The 19,803-nt window shown below is 38.9% G+C and overlaps 2 long non-coding RNA genes across 2 annotated transcripts in view; one reads left to right on the forward strand and one right to left on the reverse strand.

Moving 5' to 3' along the window:
• Nucleotides 1-173: 173 nt before the first annotated feature.
• LOC140612998 (uncharacterized) lies at nucleotides 174-4,821 on the reverse strand. Its single transcript, XR_012014115.1, has 3 exons — nucleotides 4,746-4,821; nucleotides 4,433-4,569; nucleotides 174-585 (listed from the first exon to the last, which is right to left on the reverse strand). It is a non-coding gene; the product is annotated as an uncharacterized lncRNA (long non-coding RNA).
• An 85-nt stretch (nucleotides 4,822-4,906) lies between these two features.
• LOC140612994 (uncharacterized) overlaps nucleotides 4,907-19,803 on the forward strand; it is a 34,081-nt gene continuing 19,184 nt past the window's right edge. The window contains exon 1 of the long non-coding RNA XR_012014102.1: nucleotides 4,907-4,988. This is a non-coding gene — a long non-coding RNA (uncharacterized lncRNA). The remainder of the gene's footprint in view (nucleotides 4,989-19,803) is intronic.

The following is a 19,803-nucleotide window of genomic DNA, read 5'->3' on the forward strand; positions in this document are numbered from 1 at the left end:
TAAACCCTATTTCCAAATAAGGTCAGGTACTGAGGTACTCGTGGTTAGGACTTTAATGTATGAATTTTTGCAGGCTATAATTCAACCCTTGTCCCTTCTTATCTTTGAATGTAAGAATTTATAGAGAAATTAAACAAATATAAATTTAGCTAGAAGAAACTGTCATGCACCAATTTAACACCTTCATTATATATCCCAAAAGTGGAGTAAGGGCCTACATTACTAGGACACAAGAATTGAAATCAAAATAACATAATGACCTAACAGAATTTTATTTGGTTAAAAGCAGATTTTTAAAGTCTAATTTCCTCATTCCCAGCAAAGACAGCAAATCTTCCTTCTGACTTGTGCTCCACTTAGAATTACACTGAAGAGTTATAAACAAGGGAGCTTGGGTGGCTCAGTCCATTAAGCTTCTGAGTCTTGGTTTTGGCTCAGGTCCTGATGTTATGGGTCCTGGGATTGAGCCTGCATAGGGCTCTGTGCTCAGTGGGGAATCTGCTTGAAGATTCTCTCCCTCTGTCTGTCCAACAACTTGCGTGTGCACATGTTCTCTCTCTCTAAAATAAATCTTTAAGAAAGGAGCTATAAAGAAATAAAATTTTCTCTTTGTCATCAAATATCATTTTTCATACTATAAACTCTCTTCCTACATATGCCTACATAAATAATCCAGTTATAAAATAAATGGTTCTTTCCCCTCTTCAGCAATATTCACATATATTTGATCTTATGCTCGAAAGCACAGAGTACTTTAGTGATCACTTTTTTACCATCTGAAGATTTTCAACATTTCTTTTTCCATGTCTCAGCTTACTTTGTATATTTGCTTCCTTTATCTTTATTTGCATTTGAAACTGATTCCTAAGAATTTAGTTTATTAATTACTCAAAGTTTAATATGATTTACCTGTTACTCATTTTGGAATTTTTTAAATTTTATGATTAAGTTTTCTCAAATTAAGTTGTATAAAATTTTTATCTCTGGATATTATGATATTTAAAGCACACTATATTTTTTAGACTTTTTGTATGGATTTTAGAAGTAAGTAGTCAGTGATGAGAACTGATGTAGGAATAGCAGTCATATTAAATAATCTAATTTAGACTTTTTTTAGAAATAATTTTTTTAAATCATGTACACAAAATCATGCCGTAGCTTTATTATTTTTAAATGTCTCCTTTTAGTGTTAAGAAAATTACAGCTAATAACATAGAGTCCCAAAGAGCACTGATTTGCATTTGTTACCCCCTCTAGAGATCAGCTCTTGCCATTATAACTCAATCAAAAATCAAGTTAGGCCTCTTGACATAATTGGAAGTTTCAAAGTGATCTGAAGAGCACAATTTTCTGTTACATATGTCAAAGCTAGATGGGAAAAATACCATGGGAACAGAAAGGTCAAGGGCTAATCCACTCCAAAGTCATTAACGATCATATTTAAATTGCTTCAGAAACTTCAAGGTTTTTTAAACCATCATCAAATTTCCCACCAAAACAAGGTGCCTCTGACATGACAGCTGCTCTGTACAAAAAAGGAAGAGAGTTCCTTTTTCTGTCATGCTGAAATGGATCTTTGGTTTTCAAAGTTTATTTTGTCCTGCACATATTTGTAATATACAAATTTAGTTAAATTTTATTTTTTTATTTATTTATTTTTTTATTTATGATAGTCACACAGAGAGAGAGGCAGAGACATAGGCAGAGGGAGAAGCAGGCTCCATGCACCGGGAGCCCGATGTGGGATTCCATCCCGGGTCTCCAGGATCGTGCCCTGGGCCAAAGGCAGGCGCCAAACCGCTGCACCACCCAGGGATCCCAAATTTAGTTAAATTTTAAAGCCGAAATTTATGCTGTGCCAGAAGGATTTTTTTTTTTAGCCTAAATGAGCTTATTTCAAATTGCATTTTATAAGACTGTATTTGCAAAACTATTTACAGCGATTTTCACAATGCCATCATATTATAAGGTTGAAGGAAAGGAGTTCCCCGTTTATCCTGAATGCATCACCACCATTGAAGATTTGGATCATCAAGTTAGTCACATAGAAAACTAAGGCTACTAATGAGCATGTTTTTAACAAATCGTCCAGATAATCACCTTTTTCACTTCATCTTGGCAGTAGAAACCTATTTTATTTTAAGGCATTAAATCATAATCATTAAAACTTGCTATGAAGATGCTGCAATCAAAACATTGTTGGACAGACACGTACACATACATATCCATAACATCACAAATAAATTGGTAGAATAAAATAAAGTACATAAGCATATTTAAATATGTATATATTTATGCATTTACCACATAATAAAAATCTGCATTTATTTCAAAGGGAAAATAGGTTATAATTAATAGTTTTAGCAGAAGATAAAAATAAAGGGGACAATAAATCTATAAAGCAATCTGCAACTTGGAAATGAAAATGCCAATATGACCGGATGCTGTTTTATCATTATATAGACAGTTGGCTGCAGCATGATTCCTAATAACCAAGATATGGAAACAACCTAAGCGTCCACAGATAAATGGATAAAGGAGATGTGACATATCTATATGTATATAGATATAGAAAGATATAGATATATAATGAAATATTATTTAGTCCTGAGAAGGAAGGAATTTTTGTCATTTTTGACAACCTGGATGGACCTTGAGGGCAATATGCTAAGTGAAATGAGAGAAAAACAAGTACTTTATAAAAATCACTTATATGTGGAATCTAAGAAAGCTGAACTCATATAAACCTAGTGTAGAGTGGGGCAAAATGGTCAGCCAAATTGGGTGGCGTTGGTCAAAAGGTACAAATGCCAGTGTTAAGACAAATGAGTTCCAGGGATCTAGTGTACAGCATTTAGTGACTTTAGTTAATACTATTGTATTGTATTTTGAAAGTCACTGAGAGAGTAAATATTAAACGTTCTCATCACAAAAAAGAAGTGATCTTTAAGTGGCATGATAGTGGTATCGGTTAATACTATGGTGGTCATCATTTTGCAATATGTAGGTGTATGAAATTAATATGTCACACACCTTAAACATACACAGTGACTTATGTCCATTATAACACAATAAAGTTGAAGAAATTGAGTCAACAGACTGTATAAAACAGATCGCCCTCCTTAATACGAGTAGACCTCATCAGATCAGTTGAAGAACAAAAAGACTGACCCTCCGTCAAACAAGAGGGAATTCACCCCATTTGGTGATCCATGAGCTGGGACTTCACTTTTTCCCCCTACCTTTGAACTCAAACTGAAACATCAGCCTCTGGGTTTCAAGCCTCCTGCTATATGAAGTAGAGCTACACCAGGCTTTCCTGGTTCTCCACCTTTAGACTTGACCAGGATTGTACAGTTTGGCTTTCCTGGTTCCGTAACTTGGCAACACCCTTGAGATTACGGGACTTAAAATCACCCACAATCACATGGGTCAGTTCTGTATCATAAATCTTTTTCTATATTTATGTATACTCTATTATTTCTGTTTCTCTAGAGAACCTTGACCAACACAACCATTTTAAAAAATAAAGCAAGAATGATTAACTGAAAATTCAAGGTAGAGTTCACATCTGTTAGGGACAGAGAGGAGGGGACACATAGGGGACTAAGTTCATGACAATGCTCTCTTGCTTCCTCTGAGTGGTGAGCATGAAGTTCATCTTATTATTTGCCTTTAAAATGTACTTTTTTCACATGTTCTTCTTTTGTGTGTGTGATATGCTTCACAATAAAATTTTTAATTTAAAAAGTTACAACATTAAAAAATGATAAAATAATATAAAGTGTTGGTAGGTGGAAGAGACTGATAATCTTAAAAACTACTGGTGTAAATGTATGGAAAGTTTGCTGACATATTTGTTGAAGGACATTGGCAGCTCTAATAAAATGTAAAATAATCATTAACATAGCACTCTAACCCCTAAGACTTTGCTCTTCTGAAATAGATGCAGCAGTAAAAATATATTACAATAATATTCATCACAACATTATTTGGAGTGACAAAAACTGGAAACAATAATGACCATTATTAGAAAAACTGAACAAATAATTCAATATCCATGTATACAGTTATTATATATGTTATATATATATATTTTTTTTAATTGTTCAGCTTTTTGGATACTGACCCCAAAAGCCAGTAGCTACAAGATGTTGTTTAGACTGGAGAAAAAACCAACTAATTGTTGTTTAATGTGTTTAGTGTGATGTCATTTTGTAAGAAGCAGGTTGGGAGAGCAATATGTAATGCGTGTATAGCTATGTTTAAGGCCAGGTTTATGCTACCTAACTTTGATTTTAAGTCAAATCAAATATAAAAAGATCTAAACATCTGGATTGGTTTAACACTTGATATTGCTGTCCTGCAGACATTTTAAGAGTGTAACGTGTGTATTAGGAGAGACAGAAGGATTCACTTTGGCTGTACTGACCTTCAGAAGGAAAGTTCAGGTGCTAAAATAGGGACGAGGTGACTGCAAGTGCTTCCTCAAACTCGGGCCCCCCGAAAATATCCAGAAAGTGTCTGCTTCTCTTCAGCAATGTCTCAGGCTAGAGGGTAAACGGCGGCCTAAGGGGCAGCGGGTTCCGCGATTCCTGCTTTCTTCCTCAGGCCCGGCCCCCCTTCCCTCCCCCACGCACCTGCCCTGACCCCTGCCCCCTGCCCCTGCTCTCCCTTCCCTCCCCCATGCACCTGCCCTGACTCCCCTGCCCCCTTCCCCACTCCCCCCTTCCCTCCCCACGCACCTGCCACGGCCACGTACTCCACCCCCTGGGGACCAGCGGGGAAGGCCACCGTGTCTACTCTTATCGGGGGAGGGTGCGGACCCTGTGAGGGAAGCCCCAGCTGCGCCACAATTAATTTTAAGATGTCATAGACTGAATTTTGTCCCCCTTAAAATTCACATGTTGAAGTCTTAAACCCCAAGGTGAGTGTATCCGGAGACAGGACCTCTAAGGCAGCCGCGACAGTTAAATGAGATCCTAAAGGTATGACCCTAATACAGTGTGACTGTTAGCCTTGTAAGAAGACAGAGCCACACCTAGGATGTGTGTGCAACGCAGGGCCAGACGCAGTGTTAAGAGATGGCCGGGAGAAACCAACCATGCCCACGGTTGGATCTTGGACCCTCTAGCCTCCAGGACTGAGAACATTTCTGTCGTTTAAACCACTTTGTGGTATTTTGCTATGACAGCCCAAGTAGACTCATCTACATATACCGCATGTTATTTATATTGTTGAACAATATACAATTACTATACAATTTATAAAATCATGTTTTTACATATCAATACATAGAGGTTATATATATAATACAGTATCCAATTGTTACACAATATATACAATACATACACATGTGCACGTGCATGTGTTAGGGTTGCCATAACAAAACATGACAGACTGGGTGGCTTACACACAAGAGAAATTTATTTTCTTGTAGTTCTAAAGACTAGAAGGTCCCAGATCAAAGTAACATGCTATATATGTAACCAAAACGTAGAAATGTGTACAGTTAGGCGAAACAGACTCACTGTGTTTGTTAAAATAAAGAATAGATGAGGGAGAAATTCTTATCCTAATCATGCAAATATCTTGTGCATAGAATTTGGAAATTCAAATTTTGAATGAGACTAACATACCATTATTGTCCTTACCGCCTTCCTTCATCCTCCTCCTATTCCTCTACCCACATCTGGAATGAATGGAAAGAATGTTTGCCACAAATGATTGTAGATTTATGGTCCTAGAAAGATTGAAATGTGTACTGGGAGGACAAGTCATTTAACCAGCTGTTCCTGGATCATGTTTTATTACTCAGGATTAGACTATGATGATACAAAACCATTTAACATGTCCCTGGGCCCCTAAGGAAAGTAGAAACTTGCCTAAGTGTTCATGAATCAACTGCACTAATAAGGAATTAAATTGCGTTGGGAAGTCTACTGGGAGGAAAATCTACTCCTCATTGGAGATAGTTATGAAGAAAAATAATCACATGGCAGGACAGGTTTTGAGATGTGGATACATAACAGATTGTTTTCCCTAAAGAAATCCCTCTAGAAAGCAGTAAGTGCACCTTGACCCAGAGAACACAGTTACAGAAGGAGCCCACTAGACAAGATCTGCAGCCCGGGGGAAACTTAAACCTCTAGATCATGCAAGCTTGATAAAGCTGATGTCAGCCCCACAACAGTGTAGACGCTACAGTGGTTTGTGCCCCTCTGAAGGACGGCAGTACATAAACAGATACTCTGTATATCTGTGGTGCAATTTTATAAGGTAAAGGTGGGGGATAGTTAGGAAAAATATTATCTGCAAAGTTTCCTTAGGGAGGTGATTATTTAAAGAAACAAGAAAAAAAAAGTTAAAAAAGACTACTGTAGGTAAACTGCAACATGGATAGATAAGAATACAGACCAGAAGAGAGCTGGACCTATCTGTTCCCTGTCTCCTGATACGGAACTTGGCTAAAGCACCATGTGCTCCAAGCGCTCCAGATTCCCAACCTGGGGATCTCCGAAGCACTCCTCACATTTTCTCTGAATTTATATTCTCTTGGCCTCTCCACCTCCTTAGTTCTTCTACTAAGTCTCTTTTCACCCTTCTACCAACCAAAATTTGGAACAGTCACTTCACAATATTCTAAAAAATAATATTAACGAAAAACTATATGCAGAGGGGCGCCTGGATGGCTCAGTTGGTTGGGTGTCTGACTCTTGATTTTGGCTCAGATCATGATCTCAGGGTCCTGCATCAAGCCCCAGGTTAGGCTCTGCACTCAGCATGGAGTCTGCTTGAGATTCTCTCTCCTTTTGCCTCCTCCTCCTACTTACCCATACGTGTGTGTGCACATGATATCTCTCTCTCAAACACATCAATATTTAGAGAAAATATGCACAAAGCATGTGTGAGTCTGATAGATTTTACTCTGAAACTAAGCATAATAGGCCATAGAGTTCATTGGACAGAAAGTCATGTTATGGTACAAATCAGACATTTATGTTCCTGAAAACCTCTGTTGGCCAAGCAGCTGCCAACCTAGCTCCGCTCTGGCCTTCCCATCGCACAGCATCACACTTGTATTCTCTTTCCTTTTTTCTCCTCTTATCTCTTGTATGCTGAGTCCTACCTCCCACCCTCTCCCTAAATGCGCACAAAGCACACAAAAACACTCAGATTTCTTCTTTGATACCTTAGAACAAATGATCTCCTGGTTACGCCCCTAATTCTTTGAAGATTTTAACTCTTGGCTTAATGTCTAGATGTTCATTCTGTGTGTCAAGTTACCTGAACGAAGGCATGCCAACACACTTGGCAAAATATTATATCTGGGTTTGTCTATAAGGATGTTTCAGGAAGGTATTAGCATCTGAATCTGTAGACTGAGTAGAGGAGATTACCTTCCTCCCCTGCACTGAGGACCTGAATAAACAAAAAGGCAGAGGAGATGCAAAATTGCTCTGTGTTTGAGCCAGGATGTCCATCTTCTCCTACCTCTGGGCATCGGTGCTCCTGGTTCTCAAGCCATTGGGCTCAGACTGACATTGATACCCTTCCCTCCCCTGGTTCTCAGGCATTTGAGTTTGGACTGGAAATACAACATCAGCTTTCTGGAGCTTCCAGCTTGCAGATAGCAAATCCTGGGACTTCTTAGCTTCCATGATCCCATCAGCCAATACCCTATAATAAATCACTTTCTGTCTCTCTCCACATATACCCTGTTGGTCCCATTTCTCTGGAAACACTGACTAATGCACTGTGCCTCCTACCAAAGTGACTCCTGTAATATTTCTAAGTGATTTCAATATCAATAGAGATTATGCTCATTCTCTGGCTGAGATCTTCAACTCATGATACTACTACCATTTACCTGTCCCTCAGCTTCCTTCATACCTTCTCTAGCCTTCTAATCTACTTTATATTCCACCGCAGTCATCGTAATCCTTTCCCTGAAAAAGTCTAACACCCTCATCTCACGTGCTTCCATCTTTATTTGGTTAAAAAAAATCACATATTTTTTTTTTCTTTTTCCATGCCTATAGCTCCACAGCTGATTATGGCTGTGGAAAAGCACACAATCACGAGTAAATAAACTCACTTTCAAGTTTGTGACCATTAACCTGGAGAGGGTCCTTTTCCTGACTGGTAATTCTACTTCTTTTTTTTCTTTAACTTCATTACATCATCCACTCTTGATTATAACTGTTATGCTTTTTTCCCCATTTCCTTTCTCAACTGATGATCTTGCTTCTGTCAGTAAGAAAGATGACCTATTGGGAGCGAACTTCCATATTTTTCACCCCCAAATCTACCCCTTTTTTACCTTTGTATCCTCATGTTCTGTCTTTCTATCATTACCGTAGGGGAACTATCTATGTCCCTACCTGAGGACAAGTTCCCTTCATTTCCACACTAAACCTTATTCCCTTCCATCTACAAGGACATGGCTATAGAATTATCTACCTCCAGCATTGTCAATATTTCCCTTTTGCATTGAATCTACTAGAGCTTCATAAAAATTTCAATATACAGACATGCTATTATTTCTCCCTTCTCAAAAAACAAATATTTCTGTTTATCCCATTTTAACCACTGACCACAGTAGCCTCCAAACTGGTATTCTTTTTTCTATATTCCTTCCTGACCATGTCTCCCACTGCCAAGTCTGTTCTCAACATAGTACCAAATTTGCCTATTAAATATAAATCCATTCATGGCAGTTTCCTCAAAACCTTGCAAAGGCTTCCCAGACTTCACTCAGTATAAGCCTAAACTTTACCAGTGAGAGTACCCTGCCTGTCCCCTGCCTTAATTCCTTGATATCATCTGTTCCCATTCGGCTCCTTGCTCACTCCATTCAAGCCCCATTCACCAGTTACAGGTTTTCCCCCCTTTTCCTTATCGTTTGCCATTCCTTGTGCTTAGAATATATCTTCTCCACCTATAGATATCCATAAAGCTTTCCTCAAACACTTGAAAGTCTGTCCCCTTAAAGATGCTTCCCTGATTACTGTAAAGACATGATCCTCTAACACCTATGAAAAATATATTTTTCTCTGTTTTGTTCTCCAGTGTCTCCAACCGTTAGAACCATGCAATTATGTATTTGTACTCAAGTATGTTGAATAAATTAATGAATGTTGATTGAATGAATCAATTAATGCTATTAATGTTGACCTCTTCTCCTTCCCCAGTTCCCAAGACATATTATACAAATGGTTAGCTGGTAACTATTTAATCACTTCATCCTGTTTTCTCTCAAAAGTAGTTTTTGAATTTACATAATTACTCCTTTTCTTAAAGATATCTGGATAACATTTCCTTATGGTTAACTTATGGTATCAGTTATGTAGGGTAACTCAGCAACATGGCTTTTCCGCTCACCAAGGCTAACTTGGCTCATCACCACTGTGTGCCCTATCTGCCAGCAGCAGAGACCAACATTTAGTGCTCAGTATGAGCCATTCCCCAGCTACCAGGTGGCAGGTTGATTACATTGGGCCACTTCCACCATAGAATGGCAGCATTTTGTCCTTGTTGGAATAGACGCTTACTCTGGATATGAATTTGCTTTCCCTGCCCACAATGTTTTTTGCCAAAACTACCATCCATGGACTTATAAAATGTCTTATCCACTCTCCTGGTATCCTATTCAGAATTATTTCAGGTCTAGAAACTTAATCCATAGGAAAAGAAGTATGGGAATGGGCACATGTTCATGAAATTCACTGCTCTTACCATATTTTTCATTGTCCTGAAGCAGCTGGCTTGACAGAATGGTGAAATGATTCAGTTACAGTGCTTACTGGGTGGAAATACTTTGCAGGACCAGGGCAAGGTTCTCAGAAGACTGTATATGCTCCGAATCAGCATCAAATAAAATGTGCTACTTCTCTGATAGCCAGGACTCACAACTCCATGAAGTAAGGGGAGTATTACCACTTTATGACCCATTAGCAAAATTTTTCTTTCTCTTCCCCTGACTTTATTCCCTATTGGCCTAGAGGTCTTAGTGCCAGAGGGAGAAGGGCTTCTACCAGGAGACACAACAGTGGTTCCACTGAGCTGGAAGTTATTGTTATTACTCCTAATGACCAACAGCAAATTTTATTCCTTTCTCCTGACTTTATTCTTTGCTGGCCTAGAGGTCTCAGTTCCAGAAAGAGAAGTGTTTCCACCAGGAGATGAAAGAAGGTATAAGAAAGAAATACTGTGGGAAAGAAGACTCTGGCTTCCTCATGCCTCTGAATCAATAGGCGAAGAGGGGACTTATTGGGCTGCCAGGGTTGATTGATCCTGACTACCAAGGGGAATTGAACCCCTATTCCACAGTGCACGTAAGGAAGATTATGGCAGGAATACAGATCCTTGAGAGTATATTTTCGTTTTACCATGCCTTATGATGAAGGTCACTGGAAACAACCAATCCAGGAAAGATTATCAATGGTCCAGATCCTTTAAGAATGAAGATTTAGGTCATCTCTTCAAATAAAAAATCAAAACAAGCTGAAGTACTTGCTGAAGGCAAAAGGAATACATATGGATAGTAGCAGAAGTTAGTTATAAATACCAGCTGACGAGTTGTAAAAAGGAGTACTATAATTGTCTTGAGTATTTCCTCCTTAGTTTGTTGTGAATATATTTGTGAATGTATATGTATATACATGGTAAATAAATGTGTTTTCTTTTCTCTCTCATTCCTTTATATACTACAAAATATAAAACATATTGACTTTGTATCAGTATTTAAGTATTGCTAACTTTACATCATAGATTTCAAGTTATCAGATATCAGGAGAACAGCAAACATCATTCAGGGGCTTTACTTCCTCTTCTAGGGTAGGGTTAGTGCATTTTTGGTTATATATATGATAACTGTATCATGCTAGGTTGAATTAAGACCTTGTTATTGTCTTTAATTGGAGATTAAATACTATTTAAGGAGATGTGTATAGGTGTCAGGTTGTTAAGGGGTGAATTTATGAGAGCTAATTTTATGTGTTAACAGGGCTAAAGAATGACCAGCTATCTGGTCAAACATTATTTCTGGGTATGTCTGTGAGAGTGTTTCTGAAAGAAATTAGTACTTTAATTAGTAGGCTAGGTAAAGAAGATTGCCTTCACCAATGTGGGCAAGCATTGTCTAATCCCTTGGCCTGAATAGAACAAAAAGTGGAAGAAGGGTTAATTCTCTTCTTGAGATGGGTTACCTATCTTCTTCCCTCTGCCATCAGAGCTCCCAGTTCCTGGGCCTTTATACTCTGGAACTTATACAAGTCCCCACCTGGTTCTCGGTTCTTCAGATTTAGACTGAACTACATCACTAGCTTTCCTGGGTCTCAGTCTTGCAGACTGTGGGACTTCTTAGCCTTCATAAGCACATGTGTCCACTCCTACAATAATCTCATAGCCCTATTCTATCTATCAAATTCTATTAGTCTATTTCTCTTGAGATCCCTAGTTAATACATATGGTTAGGTAACAAATTACCCCAAAGTTTAGTGGTCTAAAATAATCATTTATTATACCCATTGACTTATGGATCAGGGATTCATTCAAGGTATAACAGGCATGACTCCTCTGTACTGAGAAATGTCCAAAGCCTAAAATGGAAGTCTTAAAGGCTAGGAGCTAAAATTATCTGCCAATTTGTGGCTGCTAGCTGTCCACTGAAAGACTCAGTTCCTCTCTATATAGGTCTCTCCACAAAAGCTAATTTGAGCTTCCTCACACTGTGGTGGCTGGCCTGTCAAGAGTAAGCATACCAAAAAGAGCAAGCCAGGTAGAAACTGTATTTTTATGACCTAACCCCAAAAGTCACATAGTATCATTTCCCCTGACTCTTGGTAAGAGCAATCATAAAATTCCCATCAGGTTTGCAAGAAGGGAACATAAACCCAACTCTTCAAGGAAGGAGTGTCAAAGTTGTAAGATCAGATGAAATGAGAAATATTGTTGCAGTCATTTAAGAAAATGGAGTCGTCCACATTTGCCTTTATAGATACAGTCAAGAATTTTCTGGTTATTTGTCTCTTTATTGATGAATCCAACTAGGTGTTCTTATTTTCTGTAATTCAAGGTAAGAATCAGTGACATATGTAACATTAGACCTGTTGTAACAACATGTATGCTTTTGGAGTAAGTCCCATCTCGTATGATTATCTGTTAACTCACTGGGTTATAACCTATTAATTTCCCTAGGCAAAAATACATTATATACACATTTTGGTATAAATTTTGAAAGACCATAGTTTGAAAACTATATATTTTTACAACTAAATATTTTTACAACTAAATATTGTAAGTAACTTTCAAAGTCATTAAATACTTTTCCACAACACCAAAAAAATAAAACCCAAAACAAACAAAACAAAACAAAAAGTGTGTATGTATGTGTACAGATATGGCAGTTCCTGACACAGAGCCCCTAAATATTACCGTGAAATTTCCCGAGTGTTGGAAACATGTTTTGTTCTAATGGGAAAACTTTTGGCAGGCCCCTAGACAGCTTCAATATGGGGACTAATCACCAGAAAGATCAAACTTCGATTAGAAGCCTTCATCTTCTTTCCCCTTTATTCCCCTTCACTATTTTTTATATTCCCCAAATGAATGACACCATATACTGTTTGTCCTTCTCCGATGGACTTACTTCACTCAGCATAATACCCTCCAGTTCCACCCACGTCGAAGCAAATGGTAGGTATTTGTCATTTCTGATGACTGAGAAATATTCCATTGTATATATGGACCACAACTTCTTTATCCATTCATCTGTCAATGGACACCGAGTTTGGCTATTGTGGACATTGCTGCTATAAACATTGGGGCTCAGGTAAGAAAATGAGTGGGAATTATCAATGAGGGAGACAGAACATGAGAGACTCCTAACTCTGGGAAACGAACAAGGGGTAGTGGAAGGGGAGGTGGGTGGGGGGATGGGGTAACTGGGTGACGGGCACTGAGGGGGGCAGCTGACGGAATGAGCACTGGGTGTTATGCTATATGTTGGCAAATCGAACTCCAATAAAAAAAAATACACACACACAAAAAAAAAAGAAGAAGCCTGCATCTTTCAGCCCCATCCTCCCAGCTTCTGGGAAAGGAAGGGGTCTGGAGATTGAGTTAATAATCATTCATGCCTACGTGATGAAACATCACTAAAACCCCTAACAGGGCTTGGCAAGCTTCTGGGTTGGTGAACACACAGGGGTGCCAATAGGATGGCATGCTATGCATCCACTCCATTTGGTTGTTTCTGAGTTGTATCCACTATAATAAAACGCCTTCCTGAATTCCAAGAGCCATTCTAACAAAGTATTTAATTTATCAGGAAGTCATGGAAATAGCAATTTATAGCTAGTTGATCAGAAGTGCAGAAGGCCTAAGATGTGTGAAGGGGAGGCAGTCCTGTGGAACAGAGCCTTCAACCTGTGAGCTCTGCAATGAATCCAGGCAGTTTGTGTCAGAATTGAATTGAATTGTTGGATACCCACTTGTGGTCAGGACAATTGGATTTTGGTATTAGAAAGTCCTACAGAGTAGGGAAGCACGATCACAGAAAATTCTATTTGTGGGACATTTTAGGACTCACTTTCCAACATCCTCTTTCTGCAATATCAATAACAGATAGACATCCAGCCCTACTTCTTTTTTAATATATATATTTTATTTATTTATTCACGAAAGACACAGAGAGAGAGAGAGAGGCAGAGGGAGAAGCAGGCTCCATGCAGGGATCCCGACGTGGGACTTGATCCCGGGTCTCCAGGATCACACCCTGGGGTGAAGGCGGCGCTAAACTGCTGAGCCACCAGGGCTGCCCCCAGTCCTACTTCTGAAGCTTTATGTGGAGATGCCCATTATTACTAAGTTGTTTTTTTCTTTCAGAATGAACACATATCTACCAAAATTGGAAGGTAGCCAAATGATAGTTATTACCTCCTCTTTAAACAATTTATTTTACTAAGATTAACATTTCCAGTTCTCCAATTTATACCTCCTTTATTATGGTTGCCTTCCTCTACTTAGCCCTCTGGACCAGTGCCAGTTGACTACAGATTTAACCTATAGTTTATCACAGTGGTCCAGACCTGTTCTGACCAGAGAATGCCATTTGATAGAACCTCAGTAAATGGGTTAAATGAATATTTTCTGATTTAATCCCTAACAGCAACTTTGTGAGGTATGCATGACTGTCTGCATTTCACAGATGAGCAAGAGGGCATGCTTAATCTTGCTATCCTTTATTTAGTAAGTGGGAGACAAATTAGACCCCAAGAACTCTCTTAGCTTTCTATAAGACCAAGATACCTCTCTCTGGGGCTAATTCTGCACCTGTTCTCCTCTCATGACTCAGGAGCTACTCATTCCTGATCTGTAAGGCGTCAGGATTCTGCTGCCCTCTTGAGCCTACAGTACTTCCTTGCTATGTCCAATGACACATAACCATGGCTATTGCAAAACTGTTAGGATGAACATTTGAACAACCTTAAAATAGGAACAATGTGATATGAGATGACTCCTGCGTTTAGGAACAGAATGTAATAGAATATAAACCTTAGGATGGATTTGGACCATGCTGTTTTTTCAAAACATCAGGCTTGGAATCCAAGAATCAAATTATCATATGCAGGGAAAAAGAAAAAGAAACTATCTATTTAGAATACCCCTTTAAAAAAATTACTCAAACTGAAATTTGCCAAATTGGGCTCATCCACCAAAACAAAAGCCAGTTGAAAAGTCACAAACATTTAATTCATGCTATGGAATGGGTACAGAAAAAGAAATCAGCTTCTTTCCCTCTATGATTATAATACTTAATGATCCAATAAAGTAAGTAAAAATATAATTGCAATACAAGGCCAAATAAGATAAGTACTGTAGGAGAGACCCAAGTAAAGTGTTATGGGGAGTTGAAAGGAAGGTCATTGCCAAGCAGATCACAGTACAGAAACTAGAACAACAAAATTAAATAGAATTTTGTTAACCAAAGAGCAGAACTTTCCTTCTGGCTCTGTGAGGAATTGCTCGTTGTTAGGGCTCGTTGTTAGCCTTTGAGAGCAGCGGAACACTGAACAGAAGCAAGGCCAGTATTAAGTGAATGTGATGGCTGAAACCATTTTCTGTTCCTCGGCCTGTAATTTAGAGTTATTATTGGGCCTTTGAGGCTAATCCCAGCAGAACAAATCTAGGGGTTTGGGGCGGGGGACAAGGACAGCGAGGATGAAGCAGCAGCAACTTCTGATAAACAAAGTCTGAAATTTAGTATTTAGCTAATCTCTTAGGAACCAAATTCCAACTATCAGAGGTATTTTACAACTGCAGTGCATTAACTTTATTTATATGGATAGCAGGACTGGTGTGTCTTGAACTATAAAAATTGAAAATAACCTCCTAATAGTCATAAGAAGGTGAAAGGATGTCTTTTTTTTTTCTTTTTCTGTGAGATAATGGAAATGCACCTAAAGCCTGGAAACCCTTGGAGTGTTAAATAAGAATTAGATGACACCGGTAAACCTGGAGTGTCATTGTATTTGTAAGTAGAGCTTAAATTTGTGGGCATATATTGTTTTCTAAATCACTCGTATTTTGTTTGAGCAACTAATCTGACTTTTAAAAGAATATTCCGTTCTCTAGCTCTTGTTATTTAAGTATTATTTTGAATGAAGAGATGGATATTTAACAAATTGTTATGGAACATAGGAGCTTGTGGTTTTAAAGTTTTAATAAAGGTAGTCTCCATTCATCTTCCAAGTTAAGAAATAAAGTGGTCCCTTTAACCCATTAATCATTTTAAGATTGATCCTTACTTTGTTTATGTAAGAAAAGATGAAAGCCTGGTACCCCAGGCATGCGACATTGTCGACAGACTTTTCAGCACCTCTACTAATTTATGGCCATTCCGTGGGAACTGAAAACTACTCAGGTGGCTGATGGTAGACATCCCAGTGATTTACTCACAACATCTGCCATCCAACTACATAGGCTCCATTCAGAGGTCAGCTTCTTATAAAACGATGTTCCTTCTGATTTCCACCTCTTGTGTGGGTTGGTCTTGATTGACACTGACCCTCAGATTGGTACTGAAAGAGTCTGTCTCCCAAGAGAATGATCATGGAAAACTTCACTTTTCTGAATCATATCATATTTAGCCAGGTAATTAATAGAAAAAGGGGGAGATGAAGAAAGAGTGATAAAAAGAAACAAAATCCTACAAAAAGAGTTTCAGGAATCTTAACCCTTACTGTTTCATATCTACTCATAAAATCCTATTGTGTACCTTTATTTTTTTTAAGAGAGAAATTTTCCGGAATAAGTATCTGTGAGCTTAACCTTGAAGATCTGACATTTATTTGTGAGAGAGATGATTACAAGGAACTGAATATAATTAATTTATTTTTATTACCTGTAGGAAAAGAAAGAAAGTATATCGCAGCACGTATTTGTGGACTAAACTCAGAGAGCTAATTATGGTTTAATAAAAGAAGCAAATAATCTCAAATTTCTTACCTATCATGAGGATTAATGTCAATAAAGCCACAGATTATAAATAAGCATTGTAACCATTCATCTGTAATAAAAGCTGTTAGTTCCCACTACATTTATAATCCATTCTGAGCTTATTTAATGAAAAAGGAACACAGTTAAAAAGGTCAGCCTCTAACTTTACGTTAAAGTCAACTGTCTCTAAAAATTGTGTCTGCCTAAAATAAAATAAAATAAAATAAAATAAAATAAAATAAAATAAATTTTTAAAAATTAAAAGAATAAAAACTGTGCCTGCCTGGAAACATGCATGTTGCAGGTACCCAGGAGTTTTTCCAAAGACATAGTATACTAGAACCAGAAGCAAGTTTAGAGCTGTTAAGGAGAAACAACGCTTTGATTGTTTGTAAGGTTACATCAAGTCATTTGGCACAGAATAAAGCTTCTTAAACAAGTAAAACACAGAGAGCTCATCTATAAATCTTTCCATCATATTATTGTGTTCTTGACGCCAAGATATGGGTGGGCTGGGCAAACAGCCTCTCAGCTCCATCACATACCAACCTTGTAGCAGGCCATAGAGCAGTTTTCTTCTTTTTCCCAACGAAAACCAGTACAAAAAGACAGGTGAGGACCCCCATTTCCAGAACCTGGGTGGGATCCTGGCTGTACCACCCGTTGAGTGAGGTAGGGCACATCATGTCACCGCTTTGTCCTCCGCTCCCTTATTTGTATAAGGGAAATCATTTATTCACTAAATAGTTTCAATGCAATCCATGACTAATGACGAAAATGATTAAATATTTGTGAAGTGTTCGGACAGCCGCTGGCACACAATCAGTGCTGCATAAACATTAGCGATTATTATCATAACTGTCCGGGCCTAGAGGGAAACATGCGTATCACACCCATCATGGCATCATGTACACACATGCATGTGATTTTGTCTGCTGCAAACGTTTCCTCCACTTCTCTTTCTGGGCTCTTCACTTGGAGCCTTTCTCTACTCTCTTGCCCTCTGCCCTCAACAGGCCCCCTGGCACTAGCCTTCTGGGTCCAGAATCACATCCCCCCACTAATCACCTCTACACATCGCTCTATTTCTCACGCAAAACAACTTCTCTTTGTGTCAGCTTCTCCAAGCTTGAATCCTCTCAACTTCGCCTCATATGGTCCCACACACATGAAAGCATATTTACTGTAAATACCATGTGTGTTTCTTCTTAGCAGACAAAAGATCTTCTGGGAACCAGTATCCAGCATTCTAAGAGAGGGGGTAGGGAATTCTATATGTTTTTGGTGATACAGGTGACAATACCGTTAATGTGATGTGTGCTTTATTTTCATAGATATCCTTCTCCATCCAGGACTTGGCACCATTAGAAGAAAAAAATGAGTATACAGCAGTTGTGTAGTGTAGTGATTTAGTGTAGAACATGGAAATGGTCTTATTTACCCGTTCCGGCTCCCTAGTGCATAAAAATTATGATTAAAACCTATCACTAGGTAAAAATATATGAACAGGTGTTCTTTAACCAGAACTTTATAAATACTAAGATTACACGTGTACACACACTAGTAATAATTTTGTTCGTAGGACAGTATTTGGTAGTACTCTCATGCAGAGAGAGAGGTAAAGCAAAATAGAAAAAAGTATATAGTCATTCTGTCGGAAACTTCCCCATTCAGGAACATTCAGAACACTTAGCTAGATGGATGTAAAGAAAATAATTGTCTTCACTGCGGAGTGTCTGTCTACATGGTTCCCTTCACTTTGTAAATGTAATAGCCACTTATTTTCTACTGGGGCATTTAAAGCAAACCGTAAATCTCCGCTCTTCCCTGCCACACGCACCCTCCCACCCAGGACACACACAGTCACAGTTCAGACTTCATTTGTGTGTTCCCTCACCTGGACTTTTACTGATTTAGTGATCTCTGCATTTGCTTGGGTAGATCTGGGGTTTTCTGCTTCCAATACACTTTGAAAGATGCCTCTGCCAGGCGGCAATTTCTCCGCCGGTACATTCCGTTGTGGAGCTGTATAAAGCTATCTTGCATTTCCTCTTTCTGAAGATTTGTTCTATTTGTGTATTTGCTTAAATATGAGCCAGAGGTAGGAAGACTCTCGTTAAATCTATGGTTATTTATATCGTATCTAGACACCCGGTTCCTTCAGCTGCAGAGGGTCAGCTGCCTGTAGCTGGGAGTCTCGGCGTGGCAGGCCTAAGAAGCATCCCAGGTGTCTGGGACCACAGCCTTCCTCAGAAGGATTATGTTGGGGTGCGCTGGGGTTCGGCTCGCACAAACCCATGCGGGGCCCCTAGGACGTGCAGGCCAGAGACTCCGCCTGCACCCCCAGCAAAGGGCCTCACGCCCGGCCCCGCCCTGGCTACTGTTCTTCCCTGAGGGCTGAAGGCAGGTTAAGTAAAAGAAGGAGAAATCTGAAACTTTTTTCCCCCACTTAGCTCTCCCAGCCTCACGGCACAAGACAGTGGAATTAATGTCCCGCGTCCTCAGGAGCCGGCGCTGATGGGTCCCTGCAGCCCCCGCGGTCGATGGGGACAGCCTCTCGGCGCCAGGCGCTGCGGACCCTCGGGTGTTAGAGACCTCGTGGGCACAGGGGGGCGGGGGCGGGAAAGAAAGGAAGTAGGGAACACACTCCGGAGGACCCACAGGAGATGCTCTGTGAGATCAAATAATACTGCTACTTATAAAAAGAGACACATTCTGTTAACTTTTAAAGGGGTTTTGTAGTAAATTCCGCTTACTACTTTCCCGTCTTTGCCAGATTTTGCTCTAAAAGCTAAATCTGAGGGTCACCAAATAAGGAAAAAGAATGTAAATTAGAAAACTTTTGATGGCAATTCAAAATGTTTCAGCCTAACAGCCTTTCTTCTTCCTAAATTAGCTTCTTCTCTTAAACTTACTATTTTCTAGCTACTTCTTAAAAAGGGGAAAAGAAAGCAATGAAAAAGACAGGAAAAAAACCTTCCATTTTTTTCTTTCCAGAACAGAATTACTATTTTCAGGAGCATTTTCCTCTGAGAGTCATAAATCATTCTTGTCAGCTTTGGGGGGGGGGGGGGCTCTCATGACATTCTTTATGCCTTAGCAATAATATCGCAAATATTTATTGTCACAACCAAATATGCCACTTATTTAGTATCCTTATATCTTTCAGTTTCATCCATCGAAATCTTGATTTACTTAATGACCCAATTTGAATATAATTTAAATGTACTTGGTAAAAATTAGAAGTTAGGAGTAGTAAGAGTAATTATATAGTTTTTAAAAGCACTAGATATAAAATTT

Source organism: Canis lupus, chromosome 21, assembly GCF_048164855.1.
Source record: "Canis lupus baileyi chromosome 21, mCanLup2.hap1, whole genome shotgun sequence".
NCBI lineage: Eukaryota > Metazoa > Chordata > Mammalia > Carnivora > Canidae > Canis > Canis lupus.